General features: G+C 47.9%; 1 long non-coding RNA gene and 1 pseudogene across 4 annotated transcripts in view; one reads left to right on the top strand and one right to left on the bottom strand.

Moving 5' to 3' along the window:
* LOC128583509 (uncharacterized) overlaps positions 1–7,060 on the top strand; it is a 28,414-nt gene extending 21,354 nt beyond the window's left edge. For all 4 annotated transcript variants that reach the window (XR_008379470.1, XR_008379471.1, XR_008379468.1 and 1 more), the window contains 2 exons: positions 4,372–4,562; positions 5,301–7,060. This is a non-coding gene — a long non-coding RNA (uncharacterized LOC128583509). The remainder of the gene's footprint in view (positions 1–4,371; positions 4,563–5,300) is intronic.
* The window catches only part of LOC128583506 (small G protein signaling modulator 1-like), an 80,573-nt pseudogene extending 64,047 nt beyond the window's left edge, over positions 1–16,526 (bottom strand).
* Between the last annotated feature and the right edge of the window lie 7,315 nt (positions 16,527–23,841).

Below are 23,841 nucleotides of genomic sequence, written 5' to 3'. Positions count from 1 at the left end.
GGGGGCACTACAGTGAAGTGAGGATGTGAACCTGGAAGAGCCACTACGCCTAGGCCAGACTCCATGCCATTCAATAGGTAACCTCCTGCCTCAGTTTCCTCATCTGTGAGTGGGGACAGCACCCACATTATCCCACAAGGCTGCTGCTTGGGGATCCCATGAGCAAGACATACACAGAGCTAGAACGGGCAGGCACAACGTGAGTGCTGGGGAAGTTGTAGCTGCCAGGTAGCCATGTCTCCAACCGCTTTGTTGGGAAAGTGGGGGTGGCTTAAAGGTCTCACCATTGGAGGGGCTTCCTGATCGCCTTGTCTAAAATAGAACCTCTGCCTGCCATCTGCACTTGCTTTGTACTTTCCTTAGAATTTATCACAGCTTGACCTCCACTCATCTGTGGGCTTATCTGCTTAGCATCCACCCCTCCCATGAAGACCCTGAGCCCCTAGGACAGCGTCTGGGCACACAAGAGGTGCTCAACATATGTTGGTGATCACTGTGTATCAATAACACAAATACCAGCAGCTACTGCTTACCATGCTCGGTACCCTGAGAACCCGGCTTCAGAACCTCCCTTCCCTTCCGGTACCCTGAGACCCTGTGTCTCCTGGTCACACAGATAATTGTTTAAGACTGGGGTCCGCCACCTTCCACTGTAAGAGCATCAAACAGCAAGTATTTCAGGGCGTGGGGTAGGACTGCCTGATAATATTCGAGGATGCCTTGTTGAATCTAAATTTCAGATAAATAAGAATTTTTTTAGTATAAGTACGTCCTGAGTATCACATGGAGTATTGAGTGGGTTACTGCTTATTTCTCTGAAGTGCACATGTCATGAAGTATCCTGAATTTTTATTCGCTAAATCTGGCAAGTATTTTTTATTTGCTAAATGTCTACTTGTGAAACTTGGCACACCTATTTCCAAGTCTTTTGTTTTTACAACTCTTTAAAAATGTAAAAACAAAACCAAAAACACATTCTTGGCTCAAGGGTGGACATAAAGACACACAGGGAACCCTGGTTTAAACCACCCAGTGCAGTGCCTGGGTGGCACACAGTAGGCCTAAATAAAAATCACCCAAGCTGTCCCCTGCTCCTCCGAGGCCCACCACCTCAGTTGTGACTCAGAGTGGCTCCAGTTGCTACCTGGGGCCTCACTCAGGTGGTCGCCTCTTGGCAGGGAGGGTGACAGAGGTGTAGTGAGTCCCCAGGAACCCTGACTCTTAACGTATGTAAGCAACAGGTAGTGGAGAGAATGGTTAAGTCAAAATGCTGGAGGGCTCTGCGGGGTAGCTTTAAAAATACCTCTCAGCATGTGGGGAAGGCAGGGAGAAGAGAAGGGTGACTCAAAGGCCCCTTGACAACCACTGGATTAAGGAGGTGAGTGGAAGGCAGCCTGCGTCGCTCTGCATCCCTTGCAGGTACATGGGACTCTCAGGACAAGATGCACTCACCTTAGGAACCCTATGTCTCCAGCCTTACCTGGACCACTGACCCTCAGACCCAAGTCCCCAAAGGTGGCCCCGTGTGCTCACCTCTGTGCCTTTGCTCATGTGGGCTGTCTACCAGATTCCCCTCCATTGCGTGCTCCAGCTGGCTTACTGCAACTCAGGCTTCAAGCTTCAGCCAAAGCGTTACCTCCTCCTGGAAGCTTTCCTGAACTGCCCCTCCCCCAAGCTTGGACAAGTGTCCTTCCAATATTCTGTGAACACTTCCTTCCCAGAATGTTGTCACCAAAACTGCTGTCCATTCACAGGAGTGCCTGTGCACTCCTGGTGTCAGGCACAGGGGAGCAAAGCAGACACAGTCTGTCTTCATGGAGGTTACAGTCCAGTGAGACGGCAAGACATAAAGTGAATCACACCAACGGGTAAATAATTCCAACGTGAGACCCATTCTTTGCAGCAAAGAACTGGGTTCTGTGAGAACAAATAAGAAAGAAACTAGACCTGATGGGGTAAGGAGAAAGGTCAGGGAGGGCCTCCTCCAGGAGGTGATGGCTCAAAATCTGAAGAAGGAGTAGAAATGAACTCTGAGTCTCAGTTTCTCTGACTCTAAAGCAGAGGGGAAAGTCCCCCCTACCTCTTACCCTGCGTAGCCACCTGGAGCCCAAGGGACGGGCCAGATATAAGGGCAATGGGACAGGGAAAAGCTCTAAAGTGCCCCAAAGCTTTAAATGCTTTAATTTATTATGGGTGAGGTAAGAGTTGGGAGGGGGGAACAGTATTTTGGGAAGCTCCAAAGCACAATAGACTTGGGGTGGGGGGAGGGATGGTAGGAAAGGGTGATGCCACCACGCAAGCTGTGACTGTTTCCATGGTGTGACCCAATCTTCCTTTCCTGCTGACTCCTGGTTCCTCCCAGAACCCTGAGCTCTGGTCCCACATGTCGGTCCTTCTATGTCCACGTGATTCCCACCTCCTGGCCCTTGCTTGTGCTGTTCCCTGCATTCCTGTCTATCTCCAGCCCTAGAAAAATCTCCCAGTCCCCTAGGACCAAGTGACATGCCCCTCTTCCGATTCCCTCCTGAGCCTCCCACCCCGAGTTGACATGATTCCCCCTCTTTCACGTCCCTATAGTAATACCTGCTGCAGGTCCATGAGCATTAGGGTCTGGGATCAGACTTCCAGAATTCCCAGCCAGCTCTTGCATGCATGACCTTGGGCAAATCATGTCCCTTCTCTGAGTCTCAGCTTTCCCTCCCATCAGTGAAATGGGTGATATTAGTTATCTGCCTCACAGGTATAAAATAATATACTTAAAGCACTTAACACAATAGCTACCCCACAGTGAGTGCTTTAGACATTTGCTTTAAGTAATAACAGACAACATTCATTTAAAAAGTATGTACTATGTGTGGCCCTGTGCTTAGGGGCTTGATCTCGCCTAATCATCATAGTAATTCAATGAGATGGGTAGCGTTAGCCCTTCTGTTTTACAGATGAGGACACCGAGTCTCGGTCAAGTGAAATGACTTGTCCAAGAGCACAAAGCTTGGGAACAGCAGGGTGAAACTGAAACCCAGGATTATCTGCCCTGCACTAAGCCTGGCATACAGCAGGTGCTTTACACACAGGCCCAAAGATTCGCAAGCACACAGGTGTTGCTCTTATGATCCCCATTTTTCCCACTGAGGGAGCAGACCCGAGGCAAAGGCCATCAGATTTGTAAGGTGGCCAGGATTTGAAGCAAGATCTCCTGCTCCACAGCCCCAGTTTGCATGGGGACCCTAGCAGCAGGTTGGCCAACACACCTGCTCCCGGACCTCTGACCTTAGCCACCATTTTTCACAGTTCACCTCCCCCTGCATCCCAGGCATCTCCTGGCACCTATGCCTGTCTGTTCCCAAAGGAGAATTGTGCTAACAAAAAGAAATATCCAACCTTAAATGCCTACTACTTGTGAAAAAAAGCCAATCTAAAAAAAGCTGATCACCATATGATTCCACCTATATGACATGGTGAAAAGGCAAAAAGACTGGAAAAGGAAAAAAGATCATTGGCTGCCAGGAGAGGAGGTGGAGGGAGGGAGGAGGGATGAATAGGTGGAGCACAGGAGTTTTAGGACATGAAAACACTTGGTGAGACAATGCAACTGTGGACCCATGTCATTATATGTAGGTCCAAGCACGCAGAATGCACAACACCAAGCGTGGACCCTAATATAACCTGTGGACTTGGGGTGATAATGATGTGTCAATGTAGACTGTCAACTGTGGCAAAAGTACCAGTCTCATGGGGGATGCTGATGGTGGGGGAAGGCTGTGTGTGTGCAGGGGCAGAGGATAGATGGGAAATCTCTGCACGTTCTGCTCCATTTTGCTGTAAACCTAAACCTAGCATAAAAAGTGAAGTCCACCACAACAAGAAATAAAGGAGGATGTTGGCAGGGATCCCGACCTTCCAGCAAACAGGCTAAACACCTCCTTCTCCATACCCTCGGCCCACAGTGACCTGCAATGGACTATGGCGTCTTCACAAGGTGTCTGGTGGTGTTATCTCCAAACCTTCCTCCCTACCTCCACAGGGGGGACAATCAGGGAACAGCAAGTCACAGGGGCCCCATTTGTCTCTGATCTGTCTTCCACGTCTTTCTTGCTCATTCCCAGCTCCCTGCCTTTCCTCCAATGTCTCACGCTCCTCTTTTCTTCAGTTCCCTTGTTCTTGCTATGCTCAGCTCTCTGCACAGCTGCTCCTTTTCATCTCAAGTGCCACCACCTCAGAGAGGCCCACCCTGACTGCCCAGATAAACTGCTGCCTTCCCTAGCCTCTCCCTGCCGCCGCCAGTGCTGTGCTCTCATCCATTTCTGTATTAATCATACTTCTTCATCTGTTTGCTTGTTCACCACTTCCCTTTTTGTTTTTCTTTTGCAGTTTTAGCTGGGGCTGGGTTTGAACCCGCCACCTCCAGCATATGGGGCCAGAGCCCTCCTCCTTTGAGCCACAGGAGCCGCCCATCACCACCTCCCTTTTGCTCTGTATCTGAGGTCCTCAAACCCTGGGCTGCAGACTGGTACCAGTCTGTTGCCTGTTAGGAACCAGGCTGCACAGCAGGTGAGCAACAGGTGAGTGAGCAAGTGAAGCTTCATCTGTATTGATAGCCGCTCCCCATCACTTGCATAGCCACACACTACCTGAGCTCCATCTCCTGTCACAACAGCAGTGGCATTAGATTCTCACAGGAGCAGGAATCCTACTGTAAACTGCACATGGGAGGGATCTAGGTTGTGCACACTCTTTATGAGAATCAATGCCCCTGCTCCTGGTCTATGGAAAAACTGTCTTCCATGAAACCAGTCCCTGGTGCCAAAAAGATTAGGGACTGCTAGAGGGTCAGCTCCAAGCAGGCAGAGATCTCACCCGTACTCACTGCTGTCTTCTCAGCATCCACCAAAGGCCAGGAGCCCAGCAAATGCTGGTGGGAAGATCAAAGCTCCCTTTTTTGGACTCCTCACCTGTAGCTCCAGGACAGACATGTCCCACCCTCTTGCCAATACCCTTCTATTCTTCTCATCACTTCCACATGGCACAGATAATGAAAGCAGCGCCCAGGAGGGTGTTCTACAGCCCCTGTGATGGGCATGAGTGGGGAGGAGAAAGGGAGGGAAAATTATAAAGTGGTGGCCAGTGGATCTTTAGGGTGTTAGGAAATCCTTCTTCCAGTTCCTTCCCACTTAACCTGCCCTAAAAGGTTCTGGGGCTTCTAGGAAAAGCAAATGCCTCTAACTCAGCTGCTGCTAGCCTGACCCGTTAATGGTTTACTGGCATGCTATAAAGAGGTGCCATGCATTGTTCCCTGACAGTCTGAGGACCAGTCAACCTGCCACCACCCAGAAGGAGCAGTGTTCTACAAACAGGCCTCCCCTCACTACCCAACGTTCCTCAGACATTCCCTGATGAGAAGGTCCCCTCAATGTGTGATTTTGGAGCATTCACCTGGGGGCATCTGGGCATGAAAGTGCTTCAGGCTAAAATTACCAGGCAAACGTCCACTGGAGAGGGTGCAGCTGGGAAGAACGCACCTCCCTGCCCCGCCTCTTTCCATTCCCAGAGAAATCAACCAGCATGTTGCATATCCCCAGCCCACACCCTGGAGACCAGCCAGCTCTCTCCTGGGTGCTCTGTCCACTGTGTGGAGCTGGACTCCCATGGCAACATGCCCCATCTTCACAGACCCACAGCTCTCACAGGAGAGGAGGATGCACACAGACCCTCTGGAAGACTGCCCAAACGTGGGATGGAAGGAGGCGTCTGGGCAGCTGTGGAAAAATAAGAAATGAAATTCCCAGGAGGTTGCTTAAAACACACTGGTAAACAAGAAAAGGGACTAATCCACTTTCCCCTGACCTTAGAAGGCAAAGCAGCCCAATATTGTCTAAAGGTAACTTCAAATACTGTTCAAATTCTGTCTCCACCTCTTGCCAGCTGTGTGGCCTTGGGAAAGTCACTACACCTCTGTGTGCTTAATTTATGGTAATTATCTATAAATCCGGACAATATGTATGACTTCCTCTCCCAAGGTGTTATTTTTTTCTGACATGAAATAAATTAATGCATATAAAGCACATAACATAATGTCTAGGACATGGCAGAACTTTCTGGAATTTTCTGTACCTGTCCTGTCCCACATGGTGTCACTAGCCACTTATAGCTACAAAACAATTGAAATGTGGCTAATGTGATGGAGAAATTGAATTGAATTGTATTTTTATTTTATTTTAATTATGTTTTTATTTCAGAATATTATGGGAGTATAAAAGTTTTGGTTATATGCATTACTTCTGTACAGTTTGAGTTAAGGTTATAAGTGTGTCCATCCTACAGCTAGTAAGCACTATACCTGTTAGGTGTGAATTTACCTCCACTCCTCCTCCCACCTGCTTGATTTCCACTGAATTTCCACGGAATTTAATTTTAATGCCTGAGTGTTGATCATTTAGTTCCAATTTTAAAATGAGAAATTGCATTTTGAATCCCATTTAATTGAAATGTAAATAATCTCTTGTGACTAGTAGCTAACATATTAGACAGAGTGGGTCTGGAATGTAGTAGGTGCCCAAGAAATGCTAATTATTATTATTATCAGGTGTTACCATTTTTGTTAAAAAGCTCACTGGGTTAGAAATTAGGAGGCACTAGTTCGTTTCTGAGCATATCAAGGACAGAAAGTACAATGTATTCATTTTTGTATCACATCATCTTGCAGGGTGTTAGAGAGTGAATGTTTGTGTCTCTCCCAAGAGTCATGTGTTGAAATTCTAACCCCCAAAGTGATGGTATTAGGAGGTGGGCCTTTGGGAAGTAATTAAGTCATGAGGGCCGAGCCCTCTTGAATGGAATGATTGCCCTTATACAAGGCACCCAATGACCTCTCTTACTCCCTTTCCACCATGTGAGGATATGATGAGAAGTCAGCACCCTGGCAACTGGAAGACAATCTGATTATGCTTTGGCACCCTGATCTCAGACTTTAGCCACCAGAACTATGAGAAATATATTTCTGTTGTTTACACAAAAGCCTCCCAGTCTTAGCACTTTGTTATGTACTGAGGAAGACACAGGGTGATCCTGAACCCTGTTTGGGTACTGTGTTGTGGAACCCTTCACAGGTACTGATGAAAGCTTAGATCTTCTCTCCACATGGGAAGCACAATGTACTTGTACAATTTCAGGGTTTGCTTATCCCTAGAATAGAAGTCCTTGATCCAGCAGACACCTGGCACACAGCATGAGGGACACAAGCAGAGCCCAGGAGGGGACGACTCCACTGTCAGAGGCTGAGCTCCAAATGCTGGCGCCTTACTCCTCTGATGTGGACATTTGTGGTTTGTCTGCCTGGTTTCAATCTCCCTGTCTGGTCATTTCACCTTGACTCTCCACTGGTGCCCTTTCCTTACTCTCAGAAGGCTGAGTCCACCCTCAGCCCTGCAGGCTTGTCCAATCAGGGCCATCTGTCCCACTGTGATTGGCTCAAAAGAAGCATGTGACACAGGCACTGCCCCATCACCCTGGCTAGTTTAATTAGGGTTTATCTAACTTGACATGGCATGGAGTTGATGAAAACGCCTTGCTCTACTGCTTCTCAGCTGTGTAACCTTGATTCAGTTTCTTAACCTGTCTGAGCTTTAATTTCCTTGGTATTAAAGAGAAGTTGCTACTTGTGCTGGCTCTCCTAAAGAATGATTTGTAGATAAAATGAGATAAAGCAAAGCACTTACAGCAATGTTTGGTAAATGGCAGTTGTTATAATTTTAATTTACTAATTAAGCATAATTTACTAAACAATAATAATACAGTAATTAATTGAATGTCCCAAGTATCAGCAGTTTCTTAACTCTTGGGGCTTCAGTTATCTGATTTTTATTTTATTACTTTTTTTTTTTTTTTGAGATAGGATCTCACTCTATTGCCTGAGCATGGGAGCAGTGATGTCATCACAGTTCACTGCAACCTCCAACACCTGGGCTCAGGTGATCCTCCTGCCTCAGCCTTTCAAGTAGCTGGGACTACAGGCACATGCCAGCACACCCGACTTAATTTTTCTAGCAGGGGTCCTCAAAGTATGGCCCGCAGGCCACATGCGACAGTGTGACTGTATTTGTTCCCATTTTGTTTTTTTACTTCAAAATAAGATATGTGCAGTGTGCATAGGAATTTGTTCAGTTTTTGTTTTTAAACTATAGTCCGGCCCTCCAACGGTCTGAGGGACAGTGACCTGACCTCCTGTTTAAAAAGTTTGAGGACCCCTGTCAGTAGAGAGAGAGAGAGCCTCTCTATGTTGTTCATGTTGGTCTCAAACTCCTGGCCTCAAACAGTCCTCCCATCCCGGCCTCCCAGAGTGCTAGGATTACAGGTGTAAGCAACCACAACTGGCCAGTTATCTGATTTTTATTTATTTTTATTTTTTGCAGTTTTTGGCCGGGGCTGGGTTTGAACCTGCCACTTCCGGCATATGGGGCTGGCGCCCTACCCCTTTGAGCCACAGGCACCGCCCCAGTTATCTGATTTTTAAATGGGACATTCCTGAAAAAGGAACTGTCATGCTCCTGATAAACACCTACCATCTGAGTTCCTGCCAAGTTGTGCAATCATCTCCCATCCCTTCTCGTAATATATATCACTAAAAGAAAAGAATACATGCCCACCTCTCACATCTGAGTTTAGCACTCTTAGCCCCCTTGCTTGGGGAGCATAGCAATTAAGCAGCAGGGTCAGGAGACTCACTAGGGACTCTGATCTCCTAGGCTCAGAGATTATCTCTATGGAGCTTACGAGCAACCGGACCCAGAAGAAAAACTCGGCTGCCTACCCCAGGATGGCAATACAGCCAGCCAAGACTCAGCCCACTGACTGCCACACGAGAGCTTGTCCCTTTGGACCTCAAGAAACACCTCTTCCCATTCATTCTGCAGTTCTACTCTGGGGGCTGTAGCACCCCTCAACCCAGGGCTCATTCAGGGAGAGGAATATCTCATGCTGAGAGCATCTGCCAAGTTCACATGTGACTGAAAAGGGCAGCAAAGTGTTCTTCTGTGACTGAGTCCATCTTGCCCCCTAAAGGTGAGCCAGTGCCTGACCCTTCCATAAATGCTGCTGACTGCCTGACAATGCCAGCCCAGCAGCACTGCTGCATGAATGCCCTCTGTGTGTGACACGTGAGTAGAGTGACGTCACAGAGGTTTACCCAGCTACTAAGTGGCAGGGCCACAATTCAAATGCAGGGCCACCTGGTTCCAAACCAGGACCCTCTTCCCCACTCCATGACCTTAGCAGAGCTCATCACCATGTGTGTGATATTGGCTTTAGCACCAGAGTCATAAAGAACAGGAATCTGGAGCCAGCCTCCCAGGCTGGACTATTGGACAAGTTACTTGTCATCTCTGTGCCTTGACTTCCTTGAGAAGGGGCTTTCCTCACTTCACAGGGTGTGAATATAAATAAGGTCACTTATACGAAAGGTTCAGTATATGCTGTTTTTTTTTTTTTGTTGTTGTTGTTGTTTGTTTTTCATTAAATTTATCCTATTTGGAAGTCTTTAGTTAAGCCCTGGCTTTCCCCGAATGGACTGAAGGTTCCCATAAAGCCTTATCAGCTACAGAGTTCTAATAAGGTTTAAATACTGAATTGGCAAATTCACAGGAGACAAAATGTGGAAGACTTGGCTCTCAGAAAGTAATGCTGGCCAAATTAGATGAGTTGACATTCTTAGAATTCTGGAGCTGTCTGACCTCATCCACTTAGAAAGTAGAAAAATGAGGCTAGGAGGATGAACCTGCTTCGGAAGCCACACAGATTGTTAGGGGAAGAATCATAATCAGGACTCAGGTCTCCTCACTTCCCACCCTGGGTTCTGCAGTCAGCAACTGTGGGCACCTGGGGTAACAAAAATGCACTTTCCTACCCCAACCAGCAACAAATGCTACCACCAGCTCCTGGGACACCTCATGAGGTCCCTGGGGGAGACTCAGCCAGACAGTACAAGAGATCGAGCAAGAGAGCTAATGTCCCTCCAGCTACCCTCGCCACATCGAACCAGGGCGCCCATGCCTGCTACAGACACCCATCACTACCAAAAGCTCCCAGAAGCCAGGTTGCCAGAGACCTGAAAATACATCAAAGCACATCATGTGAATATGGCTGCATTATTCATTAACAGAATTTCTGCCCTCTTAAGCTCACAGATGTGACACAAGCTGATCTGAGTCCATCCTGCAAGCATTAGAGAGCCCCCAAAAAGGCACCTGGCACTTGTGCACTCATTCATCCTCATGCGTTTTTCTTTCTTTTTTTCCCCAGACATGGTCTTGCCATGTTGCCCAGGCTAGAATACAGTGACTGGTCACAGGCCCAATCATGCTGCACTGCAGCCTCAAACTCCTGGGCTCAGGTGACCCTTCTTCTTCAGCTCCTCAAATAGTAGCAATTACAGGCACATGCATTTTTGGAGCCTTTACTCCACATGGTGGCACAGAGGGGAGTGTGGGAGGTAGAGGGTCCTGTGATTTCCAACCCAAGAATTGAAAGGTCAGCAAAGAACAAGACAGAAACTTCCTCTCTTGCCTCATTACCTGGTGTCTCTATTTCTTCTGCACAGCTCTAACCCAAACCCTCCCTTGCTCATAAATCCTCTATAGCCCCCCACTATCTGCTGAGGCAAGTTCAAATGCTGCAGCCTGACACACAGAGCCCTGCACAAACTGGGACAAATGGACATTTCCTGTCTCATCTCCTCCCCCTACACAGACTTTACCCCAAGCTGTGTTTCCAGGGGCTTGTTTGAAGTTCATATTCTCCCCACTGCCGTACCCTCTGTAAGCCAGAGGCATGAGGCTACCCTCAGATGCCAGCAGGGTGAAGGTGGAATCCTGGCTTCTGGTGGACTAATTGTGTGACCTTAAAGTGAGCCATGTGACCTCTCTGCACCTCCAGGTCCTCATCTGTCCAGGAAAGGGGATGATGACTGCCCTCTTAGGGCTGATGGTGAGGAGTGGAGGAGACAGTGCTTAGGAAGCACTGTGCACAGTGCCTGGCACAGAGTTAATCATTCGTAACAGACAGAATTAGGAATGTTATTACCTAGTTCAATCTCTGTCCTATGGCCTCAGCTCATTTTAGAAGAAACAGATGCATTCTCAGGTGCAGTGTGCGATGTCTTGTGCATTCCAAGAACGTAAGGAGCATCATGGGCCTCTTCCCACCAAATGCCGGCAGCGCCCCCCCCAACTGTGACAACCAAAAACTTTCCAGACGTTTCCTGTCCTCTGGAGCAGGATTGACCAATTTAGCAACACACACTTAAACTAAAAACTTACTCATCGTTTATCTGAAAGTCTGATTTAATGGGCTAACCTATACGTTACCTTGCCAACCTACGACTGGGAGACAAAACTGTCCTGGTTCTCGTTAAGAACCACTGAGTTAGAGTAAAACCATGGGGGTCTCCATAGTAACATAGACTGCTTCCCTCATCTTTCTTCAACCTTCCCGGCACGTCTCGCCTTTCTCTTGAAACCCACTGTCTCCAACCCAGAGGCTGAGAAGCTCTGTTTCCCGAACTTAACTCTTCTCAGGCAGCTGCGCTGAAGAACTCAGAATCAACACCCTTCCATGAACTCCAGTGTGCAGAGCTAAATGCAGCAGCTTCCCCCAGCACCTACCTCATCTCCCTGCCTCCCTCCCGGGGTCCCCTCTGCTGCTCACAAGCCCCTACCTCCTCCCCTCCAGTTAGCTTGGCCTCCTAGGCCCAGCACCCTGGAGGCAGGAAAACAAAGCAGTTAGTCACTTTGCTTCCCTTATCAACTGGCACCACATGACTAGCTCTTTTAATGGCAGTTGTGATGGGAACAGGAAGCCAGTCTCTTCTCTCACTCCAGGAACCAAAACAAAATTAAGGGGTGGCTTTGGGAGGGCAGAACAAGCCAGGAAGGAGCCAGAAAAGAGCCGGGTGGATCTGACAGGAAGAGACCATGCTGAGGACACCCTGTCTCCAGCTCTCCCTTGATGGCACTGGGGAGGGAGAGACAAGATGAAAAATAACATGCCTGCCCTGCAGAAGCTCAGGCTAACGCGGTGGGTGTTGTCACAGGGTTTATCCTATCGTCTGAACAATTTTCATCCCTGTTATGAATAGACTAAAACCCACACAATCTGGAAGGTGAAGATGGATCTTGTCTATGCTTGTGCAATGAACATGCAGTCAACATGAGCTCCCCCCCCCTTTCTGTTCCCTGTGCCCTCCCCATTCCCTTTCTTTCTTTCTTTCTTTCTTTCTTTTTTTTTCTTTTTTTTTTTTGGAGACAGAGTCTCACTATGTCGTCCTTGGTAGAATGCCATGGCATTCCAGCTAACAGTAACCTCGAACTCTTGGGCTTAAGTGATTCTCTTGCCTCAGCCTCCCAAGTACCTGGGACTACAGGCGCCTGCCACAACGCCCAGCTATTTTTTTTGTTACAGTTGTCATTGGTGTTTCAGCAGGTCCGGGCTGGGCTCCAACCCACCAGCCTCGGTGTATGTGGCCGGTGCCCCACCTACTGAGCTACAGGCACCACCTCCATTACTTTTCTTTTGCTTTTAAAGTACGACCCTGTGCTCTGCTTCCTCAGCAACCTCACCTTTCTCCTTCCTCTCTGCTCCAGTCACTTGAATTCCTTCAAATTCAGTGTTGTCTGGCCACAGAGCCTTTGCATACCCAGATCCCTCTCCCTGGGCGCCCCCCATCCCATCATACCTTCACCTACTCATCTTCCAGATGCCTTCTGAAACATCCTGTCCTGGGCCCCTGCTCATGGTCAGTACTCCCTGTTTCGTGTTCTTGTGGCACCTGGTACCTCCCTTCAGACCTCTGTGCTCAACATGTCATTCTCCTTGTAACTGGGATTTAACATCTGTTGGTATCTCCCCCACCCCCCATGGCAATGTCAGCCCCAAGTGGACAAGGATAGGGCCTATCTTATTCACTGCTGTATCCACAGAACCTAGCCCAGTGCCTGATGTACAACTCTCAGTAAATAAACACTTCTGGGATTTCCATCCAGCTCTGGGTGAGTCCAAAGGTCCTTCCTCACCTGCCTTCTGGGTGCTGGGTCCTCCTGGTCTCCCAGATCAGCACTGGGCAGAGTTTCCAGCCATACAAACTCTGCTGGACCCTTGGTGGCTGCAGTAGCTCCAGTCAAACTCGCAGAGCTGCTCTCCTTATCTAGAGAAGCTGATGGCTAAGGCACCCCTTCTAGAAAGGATGAGAAGTGGCTCTGTGCAAGGCTGTGACATGCAGAGATGTGGCTCCTCTGAACCCAGGGAGGGTGGGGAGAGAGAAGACATAACTTGACTCTCAGATTTCTAGCAAAGGACTTTCCCTTCCATTTGACTGGAGACTCATCCTCTGATACTGGGGGAGATGTCCACCGAAGAGGTATGTAAAGGAAGGAAAGGACATGGGAGGGCTGCTTTGGGGACATGGAATAGTCACTATGTTGAATGGGGGGCTCAAAGACCGAAGACTGGACCTCTTTCTGCAGCACTGGTTCAGTGTCCCTGGAATATGACTCATTGTCTCTGGGCCACAGTATTCTCATCCACACAATGGAAATTATACCACCCACACATCCTAAGGTGAGGCACTGTGTAGCTATGGGTGGGCACACCTGTGGCATGGGAGGGTAAGAGCTTGTCAGACAGACTTGAGGGGTAAGGCCAGACTCTGCCCATTCTTAGCTGCATGCTCTTGTGAAATCAATCCCCTTTTCTGAGTCTACCCAGAACCCAAACTGGACTATAGACTGACATGGACTGTACCTCAAAGGACATCAGGACAAATGAATCTTTCTGAAGATTGGGAGACTGAGTCCTAGACAGGGCAAAGGACTTATGTGGGGCACTGAGGCAGCTGGAAGCAGGACCTCAGCCTGAGCCCTCCCTAGAAGACTGGCTGAAACTCTCTTCCGACTGCAGGCCCCTCAGCAACTAAACCAACCATTTCCTTCAAAACAATTTACCCTAGGCAAAAACATCTGGGGAGCAAATACTACATCTTGGTCTGAACAAAAAGACAGCTTGGTTTTTAGCCTAAGGTTTTCTGTGGGTCCACGTACACTCCTCTCTTGAAATCACCATGAAAATGTTGTGGATTTGTGGGTTTTGCTGGGAATGGTGCCTACATAGAGCTATTTTGGGGTCTTTACAAGGGTCTTTAAGGAGCTGAAAATTTCTGGGCCTTTCTGAGGGACCTTACGTATCTCCTTATTTGAAAACACTAGAATGTGCAGTCAGCCATGGAGCTAATCTTTAAGCAAAATAGGACAGGCCACACACATACACACACCCACTTCCCAAGGAGGAGGAAGGGACAGCAACAGGTCCTGGCCTCCTGAGGCTGCCCTTGGTGGTTGTCTGATACTGTGCAGGGAGGGGCTCCTCAGTTGTGCTGGGCACTGTCACTACAGCTGACATTCACAGTACACACACACACACAGAGCCAGGCACAGGGACCAGGCCTACCCACCAGGTCTCCAACCATGCAGCCTTGAACTCAGGGCACAGACGCGGCAGCAAAGGGGTCCCAAGCTGACACAGGGAGGGCAAAACATACACAGTCACAGCCTTAGTCATTCACACAGACTCATGCATCACACGTTTCACACCCCCTCAAGACACATATGCACACGGTCACAGCCGCACTCATTCACGACTCATACATCACACAAATTACACACACAGAGACCCATACTCACAAAACCAGACATACACCCAGATATACACACACAGAGATAGAGATACACCAGGTATCTCCAGACACATGCACAAACATTGTCACATACACATACAGCCACATATCCTCACCCACGCAGGCTTATGCATGCATGTACACACGCAATCCAGGCATCCCAATGCCTACCCGGGCCCCTACCACTGTAAACTCTCTCTGCGTCAGGGGTGGGGGGTGTCAATGTTTACTAGCCCTAGAGACCAGACTGGGCTTCCAACTGGCACCAGGGAGACAGAGTGGAGGGGCAGAGGGGCAGTGGAAGACTGTCTGATTTTCACCCTCCTATGTGCGGGGTGGGGAAAGGAAGGTGAGGAGACCCTGACTGCCAAGGGAACAGTCCCCTGGCTCCTGGAGGTGGCTCCAAGGACTGAGAACTCGGGTAGGGGAAGGGAGGGTTTAATTTCCCAAATCGAACCACTCCGTTTTCCTGAAGTCTGGTCCCCTTTTGGCCTGTAGCTACGTGAGCGCCCCTCCCCCAACGCGCCCTGCTCCCCGCCCAGCTCCTCTCACCCAGATCTCCTGATACCACCCACCTGCTCCTACACAAGAGAGGGGTCCTATCAAACACACCCAGGCATGCCCCCTACGTTTGGAGGACCCTCGTGCTGCGTGCACCCCCACAAACAGCTTCCAGACATCCAGAGTCCTTCCATACTTAGGACCCCCCAACTCATTCGCCATATCCCCAGCCTTGCGGGAGGTAAGTGCCTACAGAGGTGAACCCCACTCCTGAGGTGGCCGGCACCGCCGCCAGGCGCCACCCTTCCACAGAGACTCTTCTCCCCGCGTGGCCGCGGCTGTCCCTTCCCTGGGGGATCGCACCGAGGGCCCCCCACCCCGTCACCTACCTCCTTCTTGACGGTGCGCAGCAGCCTCTGCCGGGTCTCCGCCTCTGAGGGACCAGATCGAGAAGCGGCGGATCAGCCCAAGGGTGGGAGCTGGGGCCCGGGGCCGCCCTCCCGCCGCCCGCCGCCCCGCGCCCCAGCTCCCGCGGGGACCGAGGCCATGGCTCCGCGCGGTGTTCCGAGTCCCCGGCGGCGGCGGCGGCGGCGGCCGTAGCTCTGGCCGGGGCGCTGCGGCTGCTGCTGCGGCAGCGGCCGCGGGGCGGGGCCGAGCGCCGAGTGACGGCCGCAGGGCGCCCGACGTCAGGACTGGCTGCGCTCGCCCCACCCCTCCGGAAAGCCGCGGCACAGCCGAGCAGCCGAGGTCGCCGGTGGTAGGGTCGGTGCTGCACATCCAGTGCCTGAGTTTCCAGAGGGGGCCCCCACTCTCCTTATCCGACGCCCCGTTTCCCACCCTCTCACAAAAAAATGCGTCTTCTTTACTGACCATCTGCTATGCACTGGACTGGAGGAAATGATGGGAGACGGTGGGGCTGTCATCGTTAACAGTCTCTGAGCCTCAGTTTTCGCCATTTTTAAAATGGGTACAATATGGTATAACATGGGACTCAGAATGATCTGAAATTAAGTGAGATATTCACTGCAAAGCACTTAACACAGACCCAAGGGAAAATGACCAGCAACCATAAATGGTAGCTGTCACTTCTATTGTTATTATTGTTGTTGTTGTCATTCAAAGTCTTTCAAGGTGTACTGGCTATCACTGCTTGGCCTTTTGGCTAAGATCAAGTGTAGTATCAAGATATACTGGCTCTTTATCTCAGAAGAAGCCAGGACTTAAAGTGCCTCCCTATCCCATGTGCAGGGTTACTGGGGGAGTGGGTCCTCCCAGGAGTCAGCCCCTAACATTGGCACCTGTCAGTCAAGATCTCCAGGGCTGGGCAGGCAGTCAGCTCTGTAAGACATACACTTATTTCACCAAGAGCAACCCCACAGGTCCCTGACCATGTCTACCCAGAATGCAACTCAGGTCAACAAATACTCATTGAGCATCTACTATGTGCCAGGTAACTGTGTGGGAAATTTCTAAGTGAGCAAGACAGACCAAAATCCCTGCCCTCCTGGAGCTTAGGAGGCAGACAGCAAAATAAATAATTAAATGATGTAGTCTGTTGGAAGGTTCTGGAGAAAATCAGGCAAAGGAGACAGTAAGGACCCAGATATTTGGGGTGTGTGTTCTGAAATATGGTGGTTGAACGAGGCCCAACTGAGCAGATGACATTTGAACAAAGTGGAAAAAGAAGACATAGTGGGGATTTCTGGAGGAAGAGCAGTTCACACCAAGGGAACAGCAAGTGCAAAGGCCCTGGGGTGCGGATGTGCCCACTGAGGGTGACAAATAGTAAGGAGGTCGGTGGATGGAGTGGCAGGAGTAAGGGGGAGGTGGGCCAGACAGGTGGTGGACCAAGATCCTGTGAGGCCGTCAAGTTTCCTACAGGGATTTGCAATGCCTTTTATTGCCCTCCCCAGTATTCAGTCAACCCTTCAGAAGGACCTTGGGACAGCTCAGAGCAGGCCCTCTCCCTGCAGCAGTGGATCCAGGGTCCTCTTTATTACATTGGTCAGTGGCAGGAGTTTTTGGCCATAAGCCACGGAAGCCAACTTTGGCAAAATGTAATAGACTGGAAATATGTGTGTTTCCAGAATCCATGGGAATATGCAGAACTGGGAAATGAAACCGAGGCAGCTCTAGAATGCCAGAAAGGGGAAGTGTGGGGAGTATTCACCTGGCAAAGACAGTGTAATTATGGTGCCACCATTCAGGTGAAAGGAACTCCATCTGTTGAAGTTGTTTATTATTGTTGTTGTTCCCTGTTCCAGGGAAGGAGCATTCAATTGGCCTGACTTGAGACACACACCTGCCTTTTGGCTAGGGGAGGGGAGTCTCAGTTACAATCCCACCTCCTCACTATCTCCAGTGAGGGTGTAGTGAGTCATCCAGGAGACTGGAGAATAGGAAATTATTCCTTGGCATAGAAAGTCATATATTGAGGACCTCCTATGTGTCCAGCACTGTACAGGCTTTGAGCTTTGCTTCCATGACCTTATGGATCGCCTTCCCAGCCTATCCCTACAACCCTAGGATACTATATCATAGATAAAGTTCTGGGCCAGAGAAATTCTGAGCGCAGAGCCAAAGCGATTCATCCAGCGGTTCTCCTCCTTGGCTGTATCCTTAAATTAACAGGAGTACTTTAAAAAGGTAGGGTGCCTAAGCCTCACCCAAGGGGACAGATTTTTAAAATCCTTGCTTTTTGTTTCTCTACCAAGCACCAAGCCTAGGAAATTGATCTGTGCTGATCTTTCCTTGAAAACCTGGAGCTTTCCCTCCAAGATAAAGGACTTGACAGCGTTTGGCTCAATAGCCACAGGAAGATGGGCCTGGCTGAAACCAGAGATTGCCCAACTTCTGAATCTGGAGCTCGGCCCCTGCTGCAGTTGGAACATTCACCACTAGGAGCAACTCTCACCTAAGAACAATGTAGGAAGAGTTGGACCCTCCATGGGGCCAGAGCAGGTAAACTTACTCAGGTCTCAAAGGCTTTTTTCCAGAGTCTGAAAATGGCTATCAGCTGACCCAGGCTACCCAGGCTACACCTCATACCTCGCCGCTGACCGATGGTGCTGCTGCTGGTAAGAGAAGCCTCTTCCTCCTGCAGTGTTCCTTTAGCGCCCTCTACTGAGGAAGCTCAGCATCGAGCTCGGCATAAATAAATAAAAAATTCCTGTATGTTAGGAGAAGCAAACGCTGAAGAATGAATTTGGAGCTCAGAGGCAATCCATTGATAACTGACACAATGCGTAATATTATGATTCATGTTAATAACATCTGCAGTTTGTTGCGTATTTAATGTGTCTGACATATTAATATGAACTTTTCACATACAATCTCACTTAATTTACAGGTCAACCCAGTGATACAGGTTCCTCCCTTTGTCTGAATTTTATAGTGGAGGCTCAAAAAATTATCTTAACCAGAGACATGTAGTTAGACAGTAAGTGATAGAGGGTAGATTTAGGCCAAGGCACTCTTAACCAACTTGCTATACACATTGTTTTGTATGCCCTATGCAATAGATGCTCTTTGTTGCTGTGGTGGTGAATTGGATGTGTCGACTTGACTGGACCACAGGGTGCCCAATCACTTGGTCAGATATTACTCTGGGTGTGTCTATGATGGTGTTTCTGGGTGAGATTAACATTTGAGTGTATTGACTGAGTACAGCCAACTGCCCTCTATGATTTGAAAGGGCCTCACTAACTGAAGACTTGAATAGAACGAAAAAGGCTGAATGAGAGGGAACTACTCTTCCTTGATTGCTTGTGCTAGGAAATTGATCTTTTCCTACATTTTGACTTGAATTAAAAACCTTGGCTCTTGGATTGCAGGTCCGCATTAGTCCTCCTGGGTCTTCAGCTTTCTGCAAATCTTGGGACTGCTCAGCCTGCATAATTGTAGGAGCAAATTCCTTAGAATGCTTCTCTTTATATATATATATATGCATGTATACACGTGCATATGTGTGTCTATATATGCACACATATACATGTTATTGGCTGTGTTTCCCTGGAGAACCATGACTAATACAGTTGTCACTTCAATATCCATTCCCCTTCTCTTCCTCATGAAAACTGAATTTGCCCAGATATCTCCCCTCCTCCCCTTGGCCATGTGCCTTGGAGGAGCACATCCTGGGTAGATCCTGATTGGTCTAACCCAGTCCTGGTGTTCCTGTTTCTATTGTCAGTGATTGCTTTAGACATGAGCATATGACACAGTTCTAACCAATGACACACAGCACAAGTATGTAGCTGCCTTCATGGAGTGATGCCTCTCCTATTAGAGAGACACAGAGCACACAGTGTGACTTCTGGGCTTTGACACTATATGTGCTGCCATCATCAGACAGCCTGAGATCATGGGCAAACACAGGGAGGTGTGTAGAGCTAGGAGAATCACGAGAAGTAGATCCAGAGAATCTCACCTTTGGATTACGTGTTATTTTGGAAAAGACATTTCCTCATTGTAAAGTCATTGAATTAGAACTTTCTCTTACTTGCAGTTGAAATCTTCCTACTGATATAATTTTTCTATGTAATATATACATGTTTCCATGAATATGAAAATTCATGGAAAAATTTTCCCTTAAAAAAAGAATGTTTCTATCAATAAATATAGATCTATAGCATTCCTTTTCATATCTTCAAAAGGATTTCTTCAGTATGGAAGCCTCACAGTTTGTACTGTCTTCCTCTGTTATTGTGTATTTGGGGTGATTCAGTTTTTGCTATCCTGTACAATTTTGTGATTGGAGAAAACTCTTAATTTTTCCATGGGATATAATTTTGTGAGTTGGTACCAGGCTTAAAACCATAACAGGTAAGTTTAGAGTAAATGGTGATGCAGCTAAGTATTTTATTGGCAAGTTTGGGGTTCAGACACCACAAATATGGATATAAACTCATTTCTTTTTTTTTAATTAATTCATAGCTGTGTACATTAATGCAATCATGGGGCACCATACACTGGTTTTATAGACCGTTTGACACATTTTCATCACACTGGTTAACATAGCCTTCCTGGCATTTTCTTAGTTATTGTGTTAAGACAATTTCATTCTACATTTACTAGTTTCACATATACCCTTGTAAGATGCACCGCAGGTGTAATCCCACCAGTCATCTTCCCTCCACCCACCTCCCCCCTCCCTCCCCTCCCTTTCCCCCATTCTTAGGTTATAACTGGGTTATAGCTTTCATGTGAAAGCCATAAATTAGTTTCATAGTAGGGCTGAGTACATTGGATACTTTCTCTTCCATTCTTTTTTTTTTTTTTTTGCTCTTTTGTATATACAAGTAGTTTTAATATAGTCCACAAACTCTTTGATTCTTCTTTCTTCGAAAGGTGAAGTCTAAATTCCCTCCCCTTGAATGTGAGCTGCATTTAGTGACTGACCTCTATTCATGTTATGTGGCAGAGGTCTTCTGAGGCTAGGTCATGAAAAGGTTAACTTCTGCCTGGCTCTGTCTCTGTCTCTTAGACCACTCACTCTGGAGGAGGCCCACCATCAAGTCATGAGAACCTTCAATCAAATAGCGTGTGCACAGGCCCGTTGGGGGAGGAACTGAAGCCTCCGAGAACTCACCAGTGTGTGAGTGAGTGAACTACCTAAAGACGGATCCTCCAGCAAAATTCCATTTTCTTCAAGGATTTTCCCTAGGCCATGTAACCTTCTTTCTTCCGAACCGCTACATTTCTTTTCCGTATTATTTTTGCTCTAATCATATATTGCCTCATTTCTTCATCTGTTATAAAATTTCTTATTTCTCTGACAGTTTTCATAGGAATCAGTGAGGATTTTCATTCATTTAGTAGCTGTTGGCCTTGTGTCCCCCTCTCTCTACCTCTCAGGTCTCACTGAAGAGCTGGGCAAAGTAGAATCTCACTTTGGGGAGTTTTAATTTAGAAGTACAGTAGGGGGTGCGCCAGCCCCATATACCGAGGGTGGTGGGTTTGAACCCGGCCCCAGCCAAACTGCAACAAAAAAATAGCCGGGCATTGTGGCGGGTGCCTATAGTCCCAGCTACTCGGGAGGCTGAGGCAAGAGAATCGCCTAAGCCCAAGACCTGGAGGTTGCTGTGAGCTGTGATGCCATGGTACTCTACCAAGGGTGACAAAGTGAGACTCCAGCTTTAAAACAAAAAATAGAAGTACAGTACGGTAGCATTTGAGATTAACAAGTATTGTACCAAGTTGAGATAGTGTTTTACATAAGTCTCACTTTGTGTACCAAATTGGAAATAACATAATTATGACAAAATAGGAACCTAGATTTGCCTGGAATCCTGGCCCAGAGTCTGGGAGGCCCAGCAGTACAAGATCTCTAGTCTTGGTTTACTGTTAGCTTCCGGTTTATGTCCAACACTCATAACACCCCACCCCCTTGCAGAATTTGAGCTGGCATGTGGCGTTTTGGTCCTTGTGACTTAACAGTGTAACTAAAGAGCTTCGTATTATGCTGGCCCAAGCTGGTGCCTAACAAACCGTAGCAGCCATCATCCCCAGTATTATTGTCATTGTTGACTCTTCACTGGCAAGCATGGGTTCTACTTCTCTATCTCCCTAGACCAGGCGTCCTCAAACTGCAGCCCGCGGGCCACAAGAAGCGGTGTGATTGTATTTGTCCCCGTTTTGTTTTTGTACTTCAAAATAAGATATGTGCAGTGTGCATAGGAATTTGTTCAGTTTTTTTTTTTGTTTAAACTATAGTCTGGCCCTCCAACCGTCTGAGGGACAGTGAATTGGCCCCCTGTTTAAAAAGTTTGAGGACGCCTGCCCTAGACCCTACAGCACAGAAGAGTAATGGTTAAGAGGCTTGGGTTAAAATCCTAACGGGTAGTTTTGGATGTGTGGCCTTGGGCACGTGGGCAGGTTACCTACTTTCTTGGAGCCATTTTTTATCTGTCAATGTTGATGGTCCCATGGATTGTTGGGCTAAATGACCTAAGGCTGTAAAATGCCTAACACAGGGCTTGCCACCAAGTAAGCAAATCATAAACGGTTGCTGCTCCTTCTGCTTCCTGTAATTATTACTATTTAGTCTTGTGCTTTAAACTTAGTAAACTTTTTTTTTTGTTGAGATAGGGTCTCACTCTTGTCACCCAGGCTGGAGTGCAGTGGTGTGATCATAGCTCACAGCAACCTCAAACTCTTGGGCTCAGGGGATCCTCTTGCCTCAGCCTCTCAAGTGGCTGGGACTACAGGCACCCTACACAATGCCTGGCTAGTTTTTTCTATTTTTTAGCAGGGTCTCTACTAAAGGGTCTCTTTCTCAGGCTGGTCTTGAACTCCCGAGCTCAAGAGACTCTCCTACCTCACCCTCCCAGAGTACAAGGACTGCAGGCGCGCAGCCTATAATTTTAAAAATATTTTGTAGAGACAGGGTCTCACTGTGAATTCTTGGCCTCAAGCCATCCTCCCACCTTGACCTCTCAAAGTATTGGAATTATAGGTGTGAGCCACCATGCCTGGCCTTCAGTAAGTGTTTGATGGTTCACCAAAGTCAACACCCAGAGAAAGACACTTGTTTTTCATTCTTGGTAAGGAACTTTTGGAGGTCACTAGGGCAAGCATCAATAGAACAAGTACGGCCAGGTGTGGTGGCTCAGCCTATAATTCTAGCACTCTGGGAGGCCAAGGCTGGTTGACTGCTTGAGCTCAGGAGTTCAATACCAGCCTGAGCAAGAGTGAGACTCCATCTCTACTAAAAATAGAAAAAGAGTGAGAGAGAACAGATGTCTCTCTTGTCCAGCGTTGGTGAACGGATTGGCCAGGTGGGGAGCTGAGGGGTGTTCAATTTGCCCAGAGCCCTCTCCAGCACACACACTGGGCTGCTCCCCAGCTGTGTGACTTCTCCAGGGGTTGGTGTGTTGTCCTGTGGTACACACTGCTCTTCATCTCTTATGATTGCACTGCCAACGTTCATTTGTGGTCAGTTAAGTACACTGCCAATTCTTGTTCAGATTTTCTTTTACTCACTAATGTGTTTAAGTCTCACCAACTTATTATGAAGTGATTTATTAATGACTTTTTAAAGATGGAGTAGAAGAACCCTTGCATCTTCTGCAAAATGGCACTGTGTTATTACTTGGAACAATGCAGCCATGATCTGCCTTGGGTGAGGCAGAAAGTGGGTAGATTTGGCACAGGGTGATGCTGGGCGTGCAGAGGAGACAGAAGACGCTAGGACAGAACATGTGAATGGAGTAACAGCACCAACAACACATAAACACTCAAGGAGGGCAGTCTTGGGAAATAACTGCTCTCACACATTCTTCTGTACCTTACCCTTCCAGCAGCTATCCAAGGTATTTGTCCCCATTTTGTTTTTGTACTTCAAAATATGTGCAGTGTGCATAGGAATTTGTTCAGTTTTTTTTTTTTTTAAACTATAGTCTGGCCCTCCAACCGTCTGAGGGACAGTGAACTGGCCTAGTAGCTATCCAAGAGTTGAGATTTTTAAAAAGAAAAAACCAACCAAAAAAAATTTTTTTTGAATTTTCCACCAGCTTTAAAGGGTAAAGGACACACATTCACGCATGAATTTGGGAGCATGGGAGAAAAGACAGGACTTGACGCAACAGTGCAGGTCGGCTTAGTGATCCAAACATTTCTGGCAA

The sequence above is a fragment of the Nycticebus coucang genome, chromosome 4 (genome assembly GCF_027406575.1).
Source record: "Nycticebus coucang isolate mNycCou1 chromosome 4, mNycCou1.pri, whole genome shotgun sequence".
NCBI lineage: Eukaryota > Metazoa > Chordata > Mammalia > Primates > Lorisidae > Nycticebus > Nycticebus coucang.
The sequence above is the reverse complement of the archived record's forward strand: the minus strand, read 5'-3'. Positions and strand labels throughout refer to the sequence as shown.